Source organism: Petaurus breviceps, unplaced genomic scaffold, assembly GCF_028583685.1.
Source record: "Petaurus breviceps papuanus isolate PSGF00001 unplaced genomic scaffold, PetGlider_PUasm1.0 90823, whole genome shotgun sequence".
In the NCBI taxonomy this organism is placed as follows: domain Eukaryota; kingdom Metazoa; phylum Chordata; class Mammalia; order Diprotodontia; family Petauridae; genus Petaurus; species Petaurus breviceps.
The window spans coordinates 21177986-21196787 of record NW_027187352.1 but is presented as its reverse complement, the minus strand read 5'-3'; positions in this window follow the sequence as shown (position 1 = coordinate 21196787).

The window sequence follows — 18802 nt, the reverse complement described above, 5'->3', positions numbered from 1 at the left end:
AAGTGGCCTTGGCACTGTTTCATAAAATAGGCCTGGATTTTTGCTTTCGGTTTCTGAAGCAAATTTGTTCCTCCTCGACAATCTGCCTCTAATGGAAGCTTTATTGAGATAGTGTCACAAAAACAGGAGAAGAGCAGGGTCTCACAGTCTTTGCATCTACACAGCACAAAAATGCGGATGTTCTAAAAACAACGGACACACTACTTTTAAGATTGAAAATAATATGAAAATAAATTCATTGAGTCAGAGCTACAGTTCAGTAAGGAAAGGGTTTATTGTTAAAGAAGATTTTCTTTACTTAGTAGGTCAAAAATATTTAGTGAGTACTTACTATGTGCCAAGCACCATGCTGAAGGCTGAAGATACAGAAAAAGGCAAATATAATCACTGTCCCTAAGGAGCTCATATTCTAATGGGAGAGACAATATAAAAATATATAAATAACCATGAGCACACAAGATATATGAGGTAAATCAGAAGTAATTTCAAAGGGAAGGTACTAGCCATGGTGGGAACTTAGAAAAGCCTCATGCAGAAAGGCTCATGCAGAAGGGATTTGAGTTGAATTGTGGGGGAAAAAAAAAAAAACAAGGAATCCAGGAGGCAGAGACAGGAATTGAATATTCCAAGCATGGGAGATGGTAGTTAGTGAGAAGGTACTCAGCTGAGAGATAGAGTATCTTGTGCAAGGAACAGCAAAAAGGCCAATGTCACTGGATCATAAATTACATGGAGAGAGGTAAAGTAGATAAAGACTAGAAAGGTAGAAAGGAGACAAGACATAAGGTCTTTAAAAGCCAAATAGAGGATTTTATATTTGATCCTGGGTGTCACATAGGGAACGATTGGAGTTTACTGAATAGGGGAGTGATATGGTCAGTCCTGGACTTTAGAAGGATCATTTTGGCAGCTAAATGGAAGATGGACTGGTGTGGGAAGAGGCTTGAGACAGGGAGACAAAACAGAACATTCTTGTACTTTTTGGTAACCTGCAGACCTCTTGGAGCACTAAATTATTTCTTCAAGAAATTTCATTCTCTGGAAGTTATTTGAAAAGATGAATTGTTAGTCTTTATTAATAACTTTGGGGGGAATTAGAAGTCAACGTGGGATACAATTTATATAATTAGAATTACTGAGCTCATTCAGACTTGACTAGAAAAACACACTTTTCAACAGAACATTTTAATGAAATACTTTGAGTTTTATCAAAAGTGTTTTTAGAATAATTTGCATTTATGTTTACAGAGGTTAGAATCTGTTAAGAAATCTCTAAGTTGTATCTTATGTGTCTCGGGAAATTAATATTAAGGTTCTTGAGTTTATTTTGATGAGACCATTTTAAAAAGAATAATATTATGTTGCCTTAGAATTATAAATATTGATTTCATTATTCTATTTCTTTTTGTTAACTCTATTTATCTTCCTAATGTTTTTTTTACTTGAATTAAATGCCATTTGAATGGTTACTCATCTCTCATTTCTCTTGCAGGAGTAACTGATATGCCTTCATTTTCTGGGAATTCCATTCTCCATTGATAATTATGATCAACTTTGGAGAAAAAATTATTCTAGGGTGCATTGATAAGATATGGAATAAAGAAAGCTCTCAGCTGAGTTCCCCCAAAATTCCTCTCCAAATGACTTTGAAATAACACTTCAAAATGAAATCTGAAATGGCAGAGTCAACAAAAAGGTCAAAGTGAGAAGTTTTTCCAGCCCAAGACAACTTAGGAGGTCAGAAGGGGAAATCTGTGATACAAGGATGGAGACTGACCTGGAGTCTGGATGAAATACAAAAACTGGGTCAAGGAGAAGGAGAGAGAAGCAGCTGCTTCAGGAGCTATCAAAAAAGACATGGTAAGTGGCTAGGTGGTGCAGTGAGTAAAAGCGCTGGCTTGGAGTCAGGAGGATGCGAATTCAGTTCCGGCCTTAGCCACTTAACACCCACAGGGAATAAAAAACTAGCCATGTAACCTTGGGCAAGTTACTTAACCCCAATTGCCCTCCAAAAATTGAGCCAAATTTATTTTTAAAAAATATGAGCCATTCCCTAATTAATAAATGGCTAAAGAATATGAATAGGCAGTTTTCAGAAGAACTCGAAGTTATTAATAGCCACATGGAAAAATGCCTTAAATCACCATTGATTAGGGAAAGGCAAATTAAAACAGTTCTGAGGTACCACCTCACATCTATCAGACTGGCTAACAGGACAGAAAAAGAAAGTAACAAATGTGACAGGGGATGTAGAAAAATTGGTACACCGATACACTTCGTAGAGTTGTGAACTGTTCCAACAATTCTGGAGAGAAATTTAGAACTATATATTTGGGTTATTAAATAGTGCATGCCCTTTGGTCCGGTAATATCACTTCTAGGTTTGTATCCTAAAGAGACCAGAAAAAAGGGAAATGGTCCTCTTTGAACAAAAAATATTTATAGCAGCTCTTTTTGTGGTAGCAAAGAATTGGAAGTTGATGAGATGCTCATCTTTTGGGGATTTGCTGAACAAATTGAGGTATGTAATTGTGGTGGAATTCTATTGTGCTATAAGAAATGACCAGCAGAATAGTTTCCAAAAAACCTGGGAAGACTTATATGAACTGATGTGATGTAGAGTAAGCCAAACCAGGAAAACATTTTACATAGCAATATGTAAGGAGGATCAACTGTGAAAATTTTATCTACTCTGATCAAGACAATAATCCAAGAGACAATTCCAAAGGACCCATGATGAAAAATGATCTCCACCTCCAGAGAGAGAACTGGAGTTGAACTCTGAGTACAGATTGAAGTATGTTTTTTAAAACATTGGGGGGGGGTGTATTTTCTTTTGCAACATGACTGATATGGAAATATGTTTTGCATGACTCACTTGTATACTCAGTATCATGTTGCTTGGGGAGGGAAAGGTACAAAGAAGGAGGGAGAGAATTTGAAGTTCAAAAACTTTTTAAATTAATGTTTAAAAAATTGTATGTATATTTTTATTTTTTAAAAAGACATCAGTTCCTCACAGTGAAAAGACCACAGGCCCTGGAGTCAGGAGGACATGAGTTCAAATCCAGCCTCAGACACTTAACACAAAAACTAGCTGTGTGACCTTCGACAAGTCACAACCCCAATTTCCCTCCAAAAAAAAAAAGATCAGTTCCTTTGGCTTATGTAGAAGTCATGTGCTCTTCCAAAATTATTGTCATTTTATCCAGTACTGCAAATTATTCTAAGACATCTATATTTCTATATATTTTCCCTTTTTTTTCAAACCTCTACCATTTGGGAAACATTGTTGGCCACCTGTTTCAAATTATCTAATCTCATTTGCCTCATTGATTTCTTTTTTGAGGTCTCTGATTTTCACTCTAATTTCTCCTTTAGTTCTTTTGATTGTTTTATTTCTATTTTGAGCTATTCTGGAATTTCCTGTTTATCTATTATTCCTTAGGGTACCATAGAATATATTATCTTTTTTGTTGTTAAGGGTTTTGAGGTTCCTTTTTAAGTGTTTTACAGATGAGATTTTCTTTTTCTTTAAATTGCTATGCACTTTCTACTGACCCACACCCCTCCCCATAAAACCCTCCTTTGTAACAAATAAGCATAATCAAGCAAACAAATCAACACTCTCATTATGTCTGAAAATACATTCCTTTTTTTTCCACATCTCTAGTCGACCACTTCTCTGCTGAGAAATGGGAGGTATGCTACACTTTCAGTTTTCTGAAATCATGATTGGTCACTGCATTGATCAGACTTCTGAAGCCTTTCAATATTATTTTCCCTTGGATTATTGCAATCGTCACATAAATTGTTCTCCTGATGCTTTTTATTTCATTCTGCATCAGTTCACACAAATGTTCCTTTTGAGTTCCTTCTATCAATGCATAATATGTACTAATTGTATTCTATACATTTCTAGTGCATTTATTTTTTGTTTATTTTTTATTAATCTCACCACTAATTTTCTGCTGGAGGGCTAGGGTTATCCGTATCCTTTTGATTTCAACCTTTTTGTCCCCTACCCTTTCTTTTCTGTTCAATTAACATTGTGTCAAGTGTCCAACATGTTTTGCCCCTACTTTTTCCACTATGATTCATATTTCCTCTTGTCCATAGCACCAGAGGTGGAATACCTTAGAGTCTCCTCAAGCTAATACTAGGAGTATCTAGTTGGTTCCCTAATATGGTAGGGAGATGAGCATAGCTAAGATTATGTCCCCCCACCTTCCTTCAATAGAAGTTCTATACTGCTTGCTTCTCTTCCAAGTTACTCACACTTGCCCATCAATAATCTGGGCAAATCCAATATTCCCCATCTGCTCACCCAATAAAAGGTGGAGTCACACTGAATCACAGCTGAGAAGGAAGGAACAGATGCTACTGCAAGCTAAAGCTTGAAAGAGAAGCCTACCCTCTCAGTCAGATGGACAGATGGACTGGGGTTGTGGAAGTAATACTTTCATGTAATTCATTCCTCTGTTATCCAACTATTATTTCAGATGATTTTATATTACATGGAGGTGCTTACTATATTCTTGTGTTGCAATGTTACTAAATAACTAGTGCTCTATTGTTCTTGTTTGGGTTTTTTTAGGTATAAGTGTTTAAGAGTGATGCTGAAAATCATTAATTCCATCATCTTGGTGGACACGTGTATGCACATCTAGGCTTTGAGAAGCTTTTTATCTCAATATTGTCATTCTCTTTGATGAAGTTATTGATTGTTTCTATGATTTGTTATTTGATTCACTCATTCTTTAGGATTAGATTAATTAGTTTTCAATTAGTTTTTAGTCTATCTTTCCGTGGCCCTTTATTTCATGAAATTTTTATTGCATCATGATCTGAAAAGGATGCATTTAATATCTTTGCCTTTCTGCATTAGATTGTGAGGTTTTGTGTCCTAATACATGGTCAGTTTCTGTGTAGGTGCCATATACTGCTGAGAAAAAGGTATGTTCCTTTCTATCCCCATTCAGTTTTCTCCAGAGGTCTACCATATCTAACTTTTCTAAAATTCTATTCACTTCTTTCTTGTTTATTTTGTGGTTACATTTATCTAGTTTTAGAGGGGGAAGTTGAGGTCTCCCACTAGTATAGTTTTGCTGTCTATTTCTTCCTATAACTCACTTAACTTCTCCTAAGAATCTGGATGCTATGCCACTTGGTGCATATATGTTTAGTATTGATATGACTTCATTTAGCAAAATATAGTTTCCTACCTTATTTCTCAATTAAATGAGACACCACAATTGAAATACATATCTACAGTGACTGAATTGGCACAGTACCATTAAATGATCTTACTAAATTTCACCTACTTCATAAAAACATCACTCATTCATCACATGATCTTAAGAAACTGAAATGTGTTTGTAGCATTAATACCTAGTCTTAGTCTACCATTATAAATCCAACACCTGTTATCTTGGCATTCAAGGCTCTCCACAATGTGTGCAACCTACCTTTCAATTTATTTTATTCCATCTTTTCCCATCCCCCTGACTTTTCTATAACTGGAATATATTCCCCCTGCACTTATGAGAATTCTAATCATTTTTAAATGCCACCTCCTTTACACTCAAAACCTTAGGATTAGAAAATTATGTAATCAGATGCATTTCGAATGGGCTACATTGCCAGACTCAAAGAGTCTGCTCTAATGATTAAAAGCCAACACAAAAGGAGGTCCCTAGTGAAGTACCCTCATGGTCTGCACTTGTCCCTGTGCTATTTGACAATTCTATCTGTGACTTGGATAAAAGTATTGTTAGTATGTTCAGAGAATTAGCAAGTGAAGCAAAGGTAAGAGGGATAGCCAGTAAACTGGTTTACAGTGTCCTGACCCAAAAGGATCTTGGTAGGCTAGAGCACTGGAATGCATCTAATTAGATGAAAGTCAATTAGACAAAATCTTAGACTTCGATATTAAAAAAAAATCAACTTCATTAATATAAGATGGTGGAAGCATAGATATTTGCAAGTTGCTCTGGAAAAGATCTTGAGGTTTCAGTGGATTGCATTCTATCACTGAGTTTATTAAATTTTAAATATGTGCCAGGTACTGTGCTAAGTTCCAGGGATACAAATAAAGAATGCCCTTGCTCTCACAAACCTCCCATTCTAATGGCAGAGACAGCACATAAATAGCTATAGAGATATACAAATATAGAGATATAGATATATAGATTGAGTCAGTGGGGGGGAGAGTGAAGCAGAAAAAAATCAAAGATGAGTTTGAGCTGAATGAAGAGGGGCAGAGCTTCCAAGTATAAGGAGATCATAGTCCCACTGTACTCTGCCCTTGTGAGACTACATCCAGAATCTTTTTTTTTCTAGTTCTGGGTGCTATAGTTTCAAAAAGAGTCTACAGAGGGTAACCAAGATGGTGAGGGGTCTGGAGTGCATGACGTATAATGATTGGTTGAAGCAATTGGGCATGCTTAGCCTGGAGAAGAGAAAACTAGAGGAGGAAGGGTAACTGTTCAAGTTTTTGAAGGATTTTAATGTGGAGAAGGGATAAGATTTGTTCTATTTGGCCCCAGAGACAGAACCAGGAGCAGTGGGTGGCAGTCGCAAAGAGGCAAATTTAAGTTTAATGCCAAGGAGTATTTCCTAACAGGCAGAGCCATCCAACAATGTAATGGCTTGCCTTCAGGGTTACCTTTGATGGGTTCCCCTTCTTTGTAAGACTTCAAGATGAGTTCTGACAGTCAGTTGTCACATGTTACAATAGGGATGGGGGGAGTTGATGCCTTTTTGTGTATGTTTTGAACTAGACAGCTATAAAGATTCCATCTAACTCTCAAATTCTGTGCTTCTATGACCTGCCCCATTTTAAGAGTATGGTGACTTGCCCAAAGTAACACAAGTAAAAAATGGCAGATCCCGAATTTGAACTCAGGCCCTCTAATCTTTCCTCTTGGATTTTAAGATTTTTATAATTATTAATGCTACTAGAATTTATATAAAACTTAAAGTTTGCAAAGTGCTTTACAAACATTATCACATTTTATCCTTACAACCAATCTGAGAGGAAGATTGAAAAGGTATCTCCATTCTACAGATGGGTAATTTAAAAATAGAAGTTAAGTGACTTGTCCAAGGTCACATAACTAGTAAGTGGATTTGGATTTAAACTCTGAATCTGGATTTGACCTCAAGTCTTAGTGACTCCAGGTCCAGTGTTCTGTAAACTGTTCTTCTAAGATCTTTTAGGGAAGTAACTATTTTATTTATCTTTCTATCTCAGTACACATAGTACATGGTTAGTTCTTAAAACACACTTATTAACTGAATGAATGAGTGAATGATTTCATGGAATGAGGACATAAGTCAATCATTCAGTCAATAAACTTTTGAGTATTTACTGTATGCCAGGCACCTACAAAGAGAGGCAAAAGACAATCCCTGCCATTGAGGAGCTTAAAATCTGATAAAGGAGATAATATGCAAACAACTTTGTATAAACAATCTATATACAGAATGAAGTGGAGATGACCACAAAGGGAAGGCGTTAGAATTAAAAGTCAAACAGAAGATTTGATATTTCATCCTGGAGCTGATAGAGTACCACTAAAGTTTATACTGAATAAGGGAGCGACATGTCAGACCTACACTTTAGGAAGATCATTTTGGCAGCTGAGTGTAGGCTAGAGTAGGGCAAGACTGGAGGTAGAGAGGCCAGTTAGAAGACCATTATAATCATTCAGGTATGAAGTGATTAGGGCCTGCTGCAGGTTGGCAACTAAGTCAGTGGAGTAAAGGGAATGAATATAGGAGATATTATAAAGACAAAAACAACAAGACTTGGCAATAGAATAAAAATGTGGGATGAGGGTGAATAAAGAGTCCATTACTTAGCATAGTGCCTGACACATAGTAGGTACTTGATAAATGTCTGTTGGCTTAATTTGACTTGACTTGGTGGCATCTTCAACCTTGTCATTTGACCTTCATTTTCAAGAGGATCAATTATACCACAGAGTGATGTTCTGACTTGTTCATGAATTGTATTTAATTGAGGCAGAGTTGCACAAAATCACCAGCCTTACCCTCTCCTCTAGTGTCATCAAAGTCCAGTGGCAAGACAAAAGTCAAGATGACTGGTAATGGCCCGTGATGCAGAGGATGACTTTGGCATCTTCAATGGCTAACCAAGCTCTCAGCACACCATAGTACCTGCTTCAGTTGCCTTCATGGGTATTGGAACAAATTATTCTCATACACCCATTCTGATCAGGGAAATCTTCTCATGTTTGGGGTAGACATTCCCTAACTCACCAACAGGTTTGAGGTCTGTTGGTTACCCTCAGCCTGGGTTAGCCTATCTGTCACATGGGTTTTACCAGGGTGCAGTCACTACTCATGCTTCAGCTTCTTGGAGCCACAGGTGAGAGTTGAGTTCCAGGTGGGTACCAAAAGGAGATGAGCCCTGAAAAGGGCCCAGAAAATCCTTACACCAGAGGTGCTAGAACACATTGACTACCTCATACTCCCCTCTCCTTAACCAATGGTGAGATCAATATAAAATTTTCTTGTGAGCATTTATACCTTGGCAATTAGCAAGCTCTAGAAATCAGGGCTTGACTTGTTTGACTAGACTTAAGGTGATCCGTAGATGCTGATAATGCAGATTAAACTTAAAAGTATGTCATGTAAGCATTTTTTGGAGATCCAGTAGTTAAACATTTACCAACACTCCTCTGCCCTCAGCAGAATTGAAAGGAACTTCATTTTCCCTCTAGCCCAACATCTGTTTACACTCAGTAATAATGTCCTCCCAAAGTCTTCCTGCTTCCTTGTTAAACTCTCCTATTTCTTCAAATAATCCTTATATGGCATTCAATCACTAAACATTTATTGAGCTCCTACTCAATAGAGGAGCTGTGACCAGGCCAAAATCAGCAGTATCTTAAATGAGATCATACGAGTCTGGGGTTGAAGCCATGCTTCATACAGGATCAAGCAACAGCCCATGTTACCATCGACTCTGCTAATCATGGTCATTGACTATCCCACCTTGGCTAAAAGATCAGAGATAGAATCATAGAGTATTAGAAGAAGAAGATGCCTTACATCTTCTTACATCTTACATTTTCCTACAGGAAAGGAAAATGAGTCCCAGCAAAGGGAAGGGACCAGTCAAACGACCCATAGATTGTAGTGACAGAGCAGGGATATTTACACAGTTCTCCTAGCTCCAAGTTCATAGCTCCTTCTACTATCCTAGGATCTAGGAATAGGCTCATCCAAAGAGCCACAGAAAGTTTAAAAGAAAAAAATGAATAGCTTATGAATAAGTACCAAATTTATCCTAACAGCTTTTCCATCCTATGTGACATACAAGTTAATGATCAAGCAATTGTCCTCTCTTTCTCTTCTCTCCTCACCACCAATCTTCTCCTTTCTAGTTGTCAGCACCTCTCAGATGCTTGTTAAAAGTCAGAATTTTCTAAAAGAGATTGATTCTGTTAGACTCCATGCCCTCAATTATGCAAAGAAATGTGATAAAGGAATGGTAAAAGGAGTGAAGGATTGTGATTTTGAGAAAGAGAAAGATTCAGGCACTTGGCAAAATACCTTTTATCATCCCATGTCATTATCAGGAAAAAAAATGATCCAGGTGTCTTGTAGACCCCTTTTCACCACTGTTTTAGTTCACAACTTGCAATCAATCAAGGAGGTGCCAGTGGAAAACCCTATTAGAATTCCCCTGCCTCCTCCCCACAGGGACAGCAGAGTCTCTTTGTTATGACAGGGTCATTTGTTAGCTACCAGGATTCAAAATCCTGTTTCTTACTAATAGGAATCTTGTTTGGGCAGACCAGAGGAATGAAAGAACCAGCTTATAGCCCAGGTTTCCACCATGATTCCATTTATCTTCAACACTTAAACCTAGTGCCTTAGGTCAACAAAATATTTTTTCTGGTGGATCCAGAAGTCTCTTATTTGGGGTTCACTCTTTTTTTCTAAGTAGTTACTCTAACCTCCTGGGTCTTGGCTTTGTTACTTCCTTACTTCACTCCTTTGGCCAAGTCTAATGGTCTTTACTTAGTTTAAAAAATCTCTCCAACTCAAGTTCAACAAATTTTTACTAAGTACCTACTATGTTCATGCTATTGTGCTAGGAATTGGTAATACTGGGTTGAAACAACATAGTTCTTGTCACAAAGACCTTACGGTCCAATTAGGGGATTCAACATATACATAAGTAAGTCTGGAACAAGGAGATAAGGAAAACAAGATTCTAAGTGTTATAAGAAAATGTGAGGAGGGAAAAATCATTTCCAACTGGGGCAATCAGGGAAAGTTTTATGGAAGAATAGTGTCTGAGCTAGAAGACAGGAAGGATTTTAATAGAGAAAAAATTTTTTTTATTTCTTTCCAAGGCATTTGGCACCTAAACCATTTCTTCCTTGAAATTGTCAGAGGCAATAAGAAATCAGAGAACTTGGGCTTGAATCATGACTCAGCTGCTTACAATCTCTTTAACCTTTTACCATTAGTTAATCCTTGTTGGCCTCAGTTTCCACAATTGAAAAAAATTAGTGTGTTGAACCAAATGTCCTCCAAGGTCTTTTTTTTTTTAGCTTTTAAGGTCAGAGTGGTCATGGGCACAGTGAGTGGAATCATAGAATAATTGATTGACATGGCCTTCCCAGGAATGGTAGTGTTGATTTTATTATTATTTTCAGAAATGGAAGTGTAAAACATAGGAAGGGAATAGAAAATATACAGAAGCCAAGGGGTCCAAGGCAATTCAGTGGAATGCCAAGTCAGAAGCAGATTCTAGTGTGAAGATGACTACAAGATCCAGAGATCCTCAGTCTTCAGCAGGCATTGACAGTTGGTCAGACTCATGTAACCCCAGTCCCAAAGCCCATTAGTATGGGACTCTCTCCTTATTGATGAAGATCAATGCCCTGCACCTGCATGAGGGCCTGGGCAGAGTTGGTAAGAGCAAAAGAGAAGAGAGTTTTTTGAGAGAATCTTCTAGACTTTTCTCACTCTTTGAATTCTGCAGTCACTTCAGGCACTTCTGGGTTCCAGCTGCAAGAGAGAAGATGGATGATGCCAACCCCATTTCAGGTTGCTAAAGGAAAACACTGTGAGAAGAAGCTGACTTGAGAGGAGTCTCCATCATGTCATCTCCAGCTTGTTACTCTAGAGACTTCAGAGAATTTCCTCTGGGTTGAAATCTGGGATTTTCTCTTTTGGTTGAGCAGAGTTACCTCATTCCCAATGGGAATGCTCCTTCACTCTATATTATCTGGTATATATTCTCCTACGTTTGCTTTCTCTGATTTATCTTTGCTGTGATTTGAATAAATGTTTCTTTGCATTTGTCATATGTGTGTTCATTATGGAACTGTTATTTGGTGGGGAGTCAAACCTTGGATATAAAGCTTGAGATCTTCCTTTCCTCCCATGAATGAAACAGTAATCAGAGAGTAGCTTGAACCTGAAAAACACATACCCTAGACTAATAATATTTAAGGGAATAGATTAATATCATTCTAGTCTAGTATCCCTTTTTTCTTAGGCGAATGAAATGGCCAAGCCATGTAGCATCAACCTCCTGTTTCTCCTCCTGGCAGGAATTAAAGCCTCCCTTAGAAAAAGATCATGAGGGAAGAGGTTAGAGATGTCTATTCTGCCTCCCTTGAGCTACACAACAAAACCAGCATGGTTTGGGGGGCTACAGGACAGCCCTCACAACTCTCACAAGATGAGAAGATCACTCCCTAACCTAGACATGTCCATCTGGAGCTCTTTGTTCAGTCACTTAAGTTGAGACAAAGAAACAAAGCAGAAGAGTTCACAACCCAGGTTCAAGCTTGCATAGCTGAGCCCATTCTCCCTCCCCTTGGGGTGCCCTAACATAGTGCTGAGGTGGAAAAGTACCACTCCTCCTGTGCCCCTCACAGGAAGTCTCAAAGTTAAATACTACCTTGTGAAAGATCCAAGAAAGAAAGTAACAGAGATGAAGTCTCTCCTTTCTAAAGGGCCACTAAGTCAATACTTTATCCTGTTCAGTGGCCAATAAGGAGATTGCTTCACCATCTCCTAAGCACTGAGTCTGTATGCATGGTTAGCCAGAAATAGAAAGGGCAATTGTGAGCATGCTCTGTTGAATTTTTAATTACAAGTATATTGCAGTAAGTACAGAAGAGGAAACTGGGAGTGTTTAGACATCATGTGACTTGCCCAAAGTCACAAAGCTACTTAGTGCCAGCACTGGAACTAAAGTTTAGTTCTTTTCACATGAAAATCTTATAAATCGATCAACATGCATTTATTAAGTACCGACTATGTGCCAGGTACTGTGCTAAGTTTGGAAAGACAGAAGTGAAACAGTCCTTCCCCCTCAAGGAGTTTATGCTTTAATAGAGAGAAAATGCAGAGAGAGAGACAGAGACAGAGAGACAGAGACAGAGGTACAGAGAGAGACAGAGAGAGTGAGAGACAGACAGACAGAGAGACAGAGACAGAGAGAGGAAGAGGGAGAGAGGGAAAGAGAGAGAAGGGGGAGAGAGAGAGAGAGAGACAGAGAGAGAGAGAGACAGAGAGAGAGAGACAGAGACAGAGACAGAGACAGAGAGACAGAGACAGAGAGAGAGAGAGACAGAGAGACAGAGACAGAGACAGAGAAGGAGAGAGAGAGAGAGAGAGTACAAATAAAGCACAAGTAAACGTTAAAAGGAAAATAACTAACTTTTGGGAGGATCAGGAAAAGATTCAAAGAAATCACAATTTTTAAAAACTAGAGGTGAATAGGGAAAGCATTTCAGGTGTGCAGGACAGCCAGTGCAAAGGCAAGAAGTCAGGAGATTGATCATTATATGTGCAGAAGAACAAGTAAGCCAGTATGAGTGAGCCATAGAACAGGTGGAGGAGAACAACATATGAGATATTGGGAAGGAAGAAGGGGTCAGATTGTGGAATTTTAAATGTCATAACAAGTTTATATCTGATCCTAGAGGTAATGAGCAGCCACTGATGCCTGGGTAAAACAATCCTACAATCGATTCTTTTCCATCATGCCCCAACAAAGTCTTCACTGCCCTTACCCACATCCCCACCACCATCTTCCTTGACTGAAGGATGAGTCATGACTTTCTCCAAGTGAGTCTCTCTGAATTCAGGCCAAATTCTTGAACGCTCTTGTGCAGGTGATGTGGCTGCTCCTAGTTTGAGACACTCAATGCTAAGACAAGTTAATTTCCCAAAGTCTAGAAAGGTGACTGCAAGAAACAGCAGACATAGCACTCAGCCAAGCAACGATTTCTTTCTATTTATCTTTATTGAACTAATGCCTTCAGCTTTGTTATCCCAGTCATAGTTTCCAATGTCCTAGAATCTAAATGGCCTTAAAATCATTCCCCACAAGGGTCTGGGGATGTTCGTACTGGAGAAGAGAATACCTTAGAGGGATGGGACAGCCAACTTCCAGTGTTGGGAGCGCTGTCATATGGAAGACAGAATATACTTGTTCTCCCTAGCCCCAGAAGACAACAACAGCAGACACAAAGAGGCGGATTTAGACTCAATGTAAAGAAAGCTTCCTAATCATTTGAGCTCACCAGAAGCAAAATGGGCTGCCTGCCTGCTTCACAAATAACACACAGGAGACACTGGAGTTTTGGGACTCTAGGCTCTAACAGGTTCACTCTTGATCTGGGCAGACAGGAAGGCCAAGAAGACAGATTTGGAAGGGTTAATAATCTTACCTTATTCTAATCTGTTCTTCTCACAAGGGGTCGCTGATAATGGAAGCACCAACTAACTCCTACAGTGTTCCCTAAGTCACCCTTCTCGCAGGCGCCAATATGAAGGTGGGGCAACTACCTCTGAGTCTCCATGTGGTCAATTGAGAACGATACAGCATTCCACCTTGTGCACTCCACTAAATCCCCTCAATCAAGGGGCCAATCAAGGCGCACACACAACATTACACTGTCATATTCCCCTACAGGTTCCCCCGAGTCTCAATGGGGGCTAGTTAAGGCAAACACAGATTCTCCTCTCACTGACTAGTGCCCACCTGCTTTATAGAGCAACAGACAAAGAAGGCAATTTGCCAGCAATAACCTCACAAGTTTACATTATCTCACTGTTATATCTCACTGTGCAGTCACAGTGGATATTTATGATTTTAAGCACAAATGTTTATATTATTTATCATTATATAATGCTGCACAAGCCTGGTAGAGATGTTTACAAGTCATGAGCCTGGGAAATAGAGGTTGTCATGACCATAGATCCTGGGAAACTAAACTCTAAGGAAGAATAAAAAAATCCACCTTACATGCACTGCCTCAAGAGGCAGAGGGTTCACTCTCGCTGGTGGTCTTACAACAAAGGCTCTATGACCACTTACCAGATATACTGGAGAGGGGCTTATTTTTCATTACAAGCTAAAGTTGATTGGTCTTTGAAGTCTCTTCCCAGGCTAGGATTTTGTGAATTTTCATTCCCTAGTGCCCAACATTCTAGTGATAAGTAGGTGCTCTAGGGGAAAGAGAGTTGGACTATTAACTATTATTCTCTACTCTTTTATAGACTGGCCCTCAGACTATAGATACACAGATCTCCTAAAAGAGAAATGGTACCCTCTTCAAAAGGGTTAAGAATCAAATGAGAAAATTTCACAATAACAAGAGAAGTTTCTGGGAGCCAAGAGACCTGGGCTCTATTTATGACTCTGCCATTAACCAGCTTTGTGTTTCCCATCAAGCACTTCCCTTTCCTGGGTCTCAGTCTCTTCATTTGTAAAATGAGAGATTTGGCCAAACTAGATGATTCCAAATGGGATGCTTCCATGCATTCACTCCTGCCTCTAAAAAGACTTTCTAAGGACAAACTATGGCCTTTTTTTAATGTACAGACAACCTGAGAATCATGTGCACTTTTCACATCCCTAATTGATTCTGTATGTTAATGAAAGGCAAGGAAAGAAAGGAGGGAAGGAGGGAGAAAGCCTAGGTTGTAGACTTGTCTGGATATATTCCAGTTCCTGGGTTTCATTAGAAAAGTTCATGAACAAAATTAGATTCCCAGATACTTCTTAAGGACTGAGCTCAGAGACTCAGCATGACCTTCAAAGCAGCAGAGTGAGACATGTGTATGTATATTGATCCAATTTATAACATTTAAATGTAACAGTGTAGCAACCTGTTAAAACCAAGCTGAGATTCTTTTTAACATGGAACATATGTTTGACAAAGAGGGGCAGCAGATGTGCTGCAAAGAGCTGTGGATTTGGTGTCAGAGGCTCTGGATTTGAATCCCAGCTTTGCTGTTTACTCCCTAGGAGACCTGGGAAAAGTCACAGAATCACAGAATCTGAGTTGGAAGCAGAGGTGCACCAGAGCCAGCCCAAACAAACGTGAGAGAGCTGATCGTTAAATTTTTCCATATGAGCATCAGGAACTTGGGAAATGCTACAAATCAGGGCTTGATTTGTTTTGTTGATTGTTGGAACTTAAAGTGATAAAGAAAATGTTAATGATACAGATTAAACTTAAAAGTGTGTCATGGGGACTTGGAGGGGGAAGCCAGTTGTTAAACATCTATCAGCATACCATGGGTTGGAAGGGACCCTCAGCAACCATCTTAGTTCAATCTATGGCTAAAAAAATCTACAAGGCATCGACAGATAAAGTCATTAAGTCTTTGCCTGAAAGGAAACTCCCTTCTTCCAGAAGCAACTTATTCATCTTTTGGAGAGTTCCAATCGATAGGAAATCACTTACATTCCTGGATATGTGAGTTTCTTCATATATGAGATGTCAGGATTAAGTCATATAATCTCTAAGGCTCTTTCTAGAACAAATGCTTTCTTCCTATGATTAACTAACAGAGTGCCAGAATACTTTCATGTAGCATCATAATACAATAAAAGGATCACTATTACTGAAAATGTCCTTTATAATTCTATATGTAATCATGAGTTATTACAGTTTTGACATGAGAACAGAATTGCTGCTCAGTTCAGGCCCATGATCCATTTGTTGTTGGAGACAATATCCTGTTTGTTTCTTGAGCAAAAATTTCATAAACACAACTGCTCTGGAGAAAACCAGGATGTGCCCAGGATTCTGTCCTCCCACACCAGGCTCACAGAATGTATTACCGAAGGTTGCGTGGTCCTCTGACATCAACTGCAAAATTCGAGGTTCATTCTAAACTTCCTTTTTTGAAATCTACCATTATCTATGTATGTTACCTCATCACGGGGTTCTTGACATTCTAAGTTTGTGACACTTCTTTCGTTTTGTTTTGTTTTCTCTCCTGACCTGCGATGTCATTGGTTTAGGAAACTCCAGAGAAAAACTGCTTCCCCTGATGTAGATCAAGAGCTGATTGTCTGAAATAATTATGCAGGACCCTGAGAGTTTAAGTGACTTTCCCATGACCACTCAGCCAGTATGTGTCAGAGGCAGGATTTGAATTCATAACTTCCTGACTACATAACCAGCCTTTGATCCAATACAACACATGACCTCCCTTTACTGCTTCTTAAGCCTCCAATAAAAATTCTTCTCTGATTGCTCAGTATGGCATAGAAGTGATCCTGGCATCTCAAAGGTTATGTCAGTGAAGTCCAGACTTTGGGAGGTCATCACCAAGATGTAAAGGCTTCAAGCTTGGCCCCAGGAATGACCTTTATATCTGCCAGATGAAAAACAGCCTCACTTAGAGTAGAGCAACTCAAAAAATGTTCAAGTTGGTTACCCTGGCATTACTTTTTTTTTTGGGGGGGGGGTCAGTTATATGAGTTCTTGAAGATTCTCTACTAAGGGTTTATGATAGAGGGCACCCACACTGAGGAAATCATAGATCCTTGAACCATCAAAATAAGTACTTCTTCTTAATGTAATGAGTTCCATAAGTTGACTGTCTACCATTGGATGCAATGTTTCCTTTTATTTGTTTCACTATGGCCTCTTTCAAACTGACTTTTAAGGGTATGTCCATTCAAGTGCACTATACAAGGTCACATTGCAGACACTAGAGCCAATGAAAGTGTGCCAGTCTTACCAAAAATTTAATTTGTAGAGCTAGAAAAAATAATAACAAAATTCATCTGGAAGAACAAAAGGCCCAGAATATCAAGGGAATTGATAAGAAAAATGCAAAGGAAGATGATCTAGCAGTATCCAGATTTAAACTATATTATAAAACAGCAAGTATCAAAACTATATGGTGCTGGTTAAGAAACATAGTGGTGGATCAGTGAAACAGGTTAGGTACCCAAGACATAGTAGTCAAGGACTATAGTAATCTTTTTCTTTTTTTTTTACTTTTTGGAGGGGGAATGCAGGGCAATTGGGGTTGACTTGCCCAAGGTCACATGGCTAGTAAGTGTTAAGTGTCTGAGGCCAGATTTGAACTCAGGCCCTCCTAACTCCAAAGGCCCATGCCCTATTCACTTTGCCACCTAGCCACCCCCAAAGATTATAGTAATCTACTATTTGATAAACTCAAAGACTCTAAGTTTTGGGATGAGAACTCACTACATGAAAAAAAAATGCTGGGAAAAATGGAAAATAGTATGGCAGAAACTAGGCATAGATCAACATCTTACACCATATATCAAGAAAAGGTCAAGATGGGTATATAATTTAGACATAAAGGGTAATACCATAAGCAAATTAGGAAAGTAAGGAATAGTTTACTTATCAGATCTATGGAGAAGGAAAGAATTTGTGACCAAACAACAGATAGAGAACATTATGAAATGCAAAATGGAAAATTTTAATTACATTAAATTTAAAATTTTTATACAAAGCCAATGCAACCAAAATTAGAAGGAAAGAAGAAAGCTAGGAAATAATTTTTACTGTCAGTGTTTCTAATAAAGGCCTCATTTCTAAAATATATAGAGAACTGAGTCAAATTTCTGAGAATACAAGTCATTCCCCAATTGATAAGTGGTCAAAGGATATAAACAGGCAGTTTTCAGATGAAGGAATTAAAGTTATCTATAGTCATGTGAAAAAAATGCTCTAAATTACTATCAATTAGAGAAATACAAATTAAAACAACTCTAAGGTATCACTTCACACCTACCAGATTGGCTAATATGACAGAAAAGGAAAATGACAAATGTTGGAGAAGATGTGGGAAAATTGTAACACTAATGCATTGTTGGTGGAGTTGTGAACCATTCTGGAGAGTAATTTGTAACTATGCCCAAAGGGCAATCAAACTGTGCATAATCTTTGATCCAACAATGGCTCTACTAGGTCTGTATCCCAAAGAGATTTTTTAAAAGGGAAAAAGAACCCACCTGTATAAAAATATTTAGAACAGCTTTTTTTTTGTGCTAGTCAAGAATTGGAAATTGAGGGAATGCCCATCAATTGGGAATGGCTGAACAAGTTGTGGTATGTGAATGTAATGAAATATTATTGTACCATAAGAAATTATGAGCAGGTGAATTTCAGAAAAACCTGGAAAGACTTATGTGAACTTTTAGTTTAGTGAAGTGAGCAGAACCAGGAGAACATTGTACACAGTAACAGCAACATTATGAAATAACCAGCTATGACTGACTTAGCTCTTCTCAGCAATAAAATGATCCAAGACAATTCCAAAAGATTAATGATGGCGAACGCTATCTACATCCAGAGAAAGAACTATGGATCTGAATGTAGATCAAAGCATACTATTTTCAATTTTTTGTCGTTTTTTGTGGCTTTTCTCTTTTGTTCTGTTTCATCTTCACAACATGACTAATGCAGAAATATGATTACATGATTGCACATGTATAATCTATATCAGATTGCCA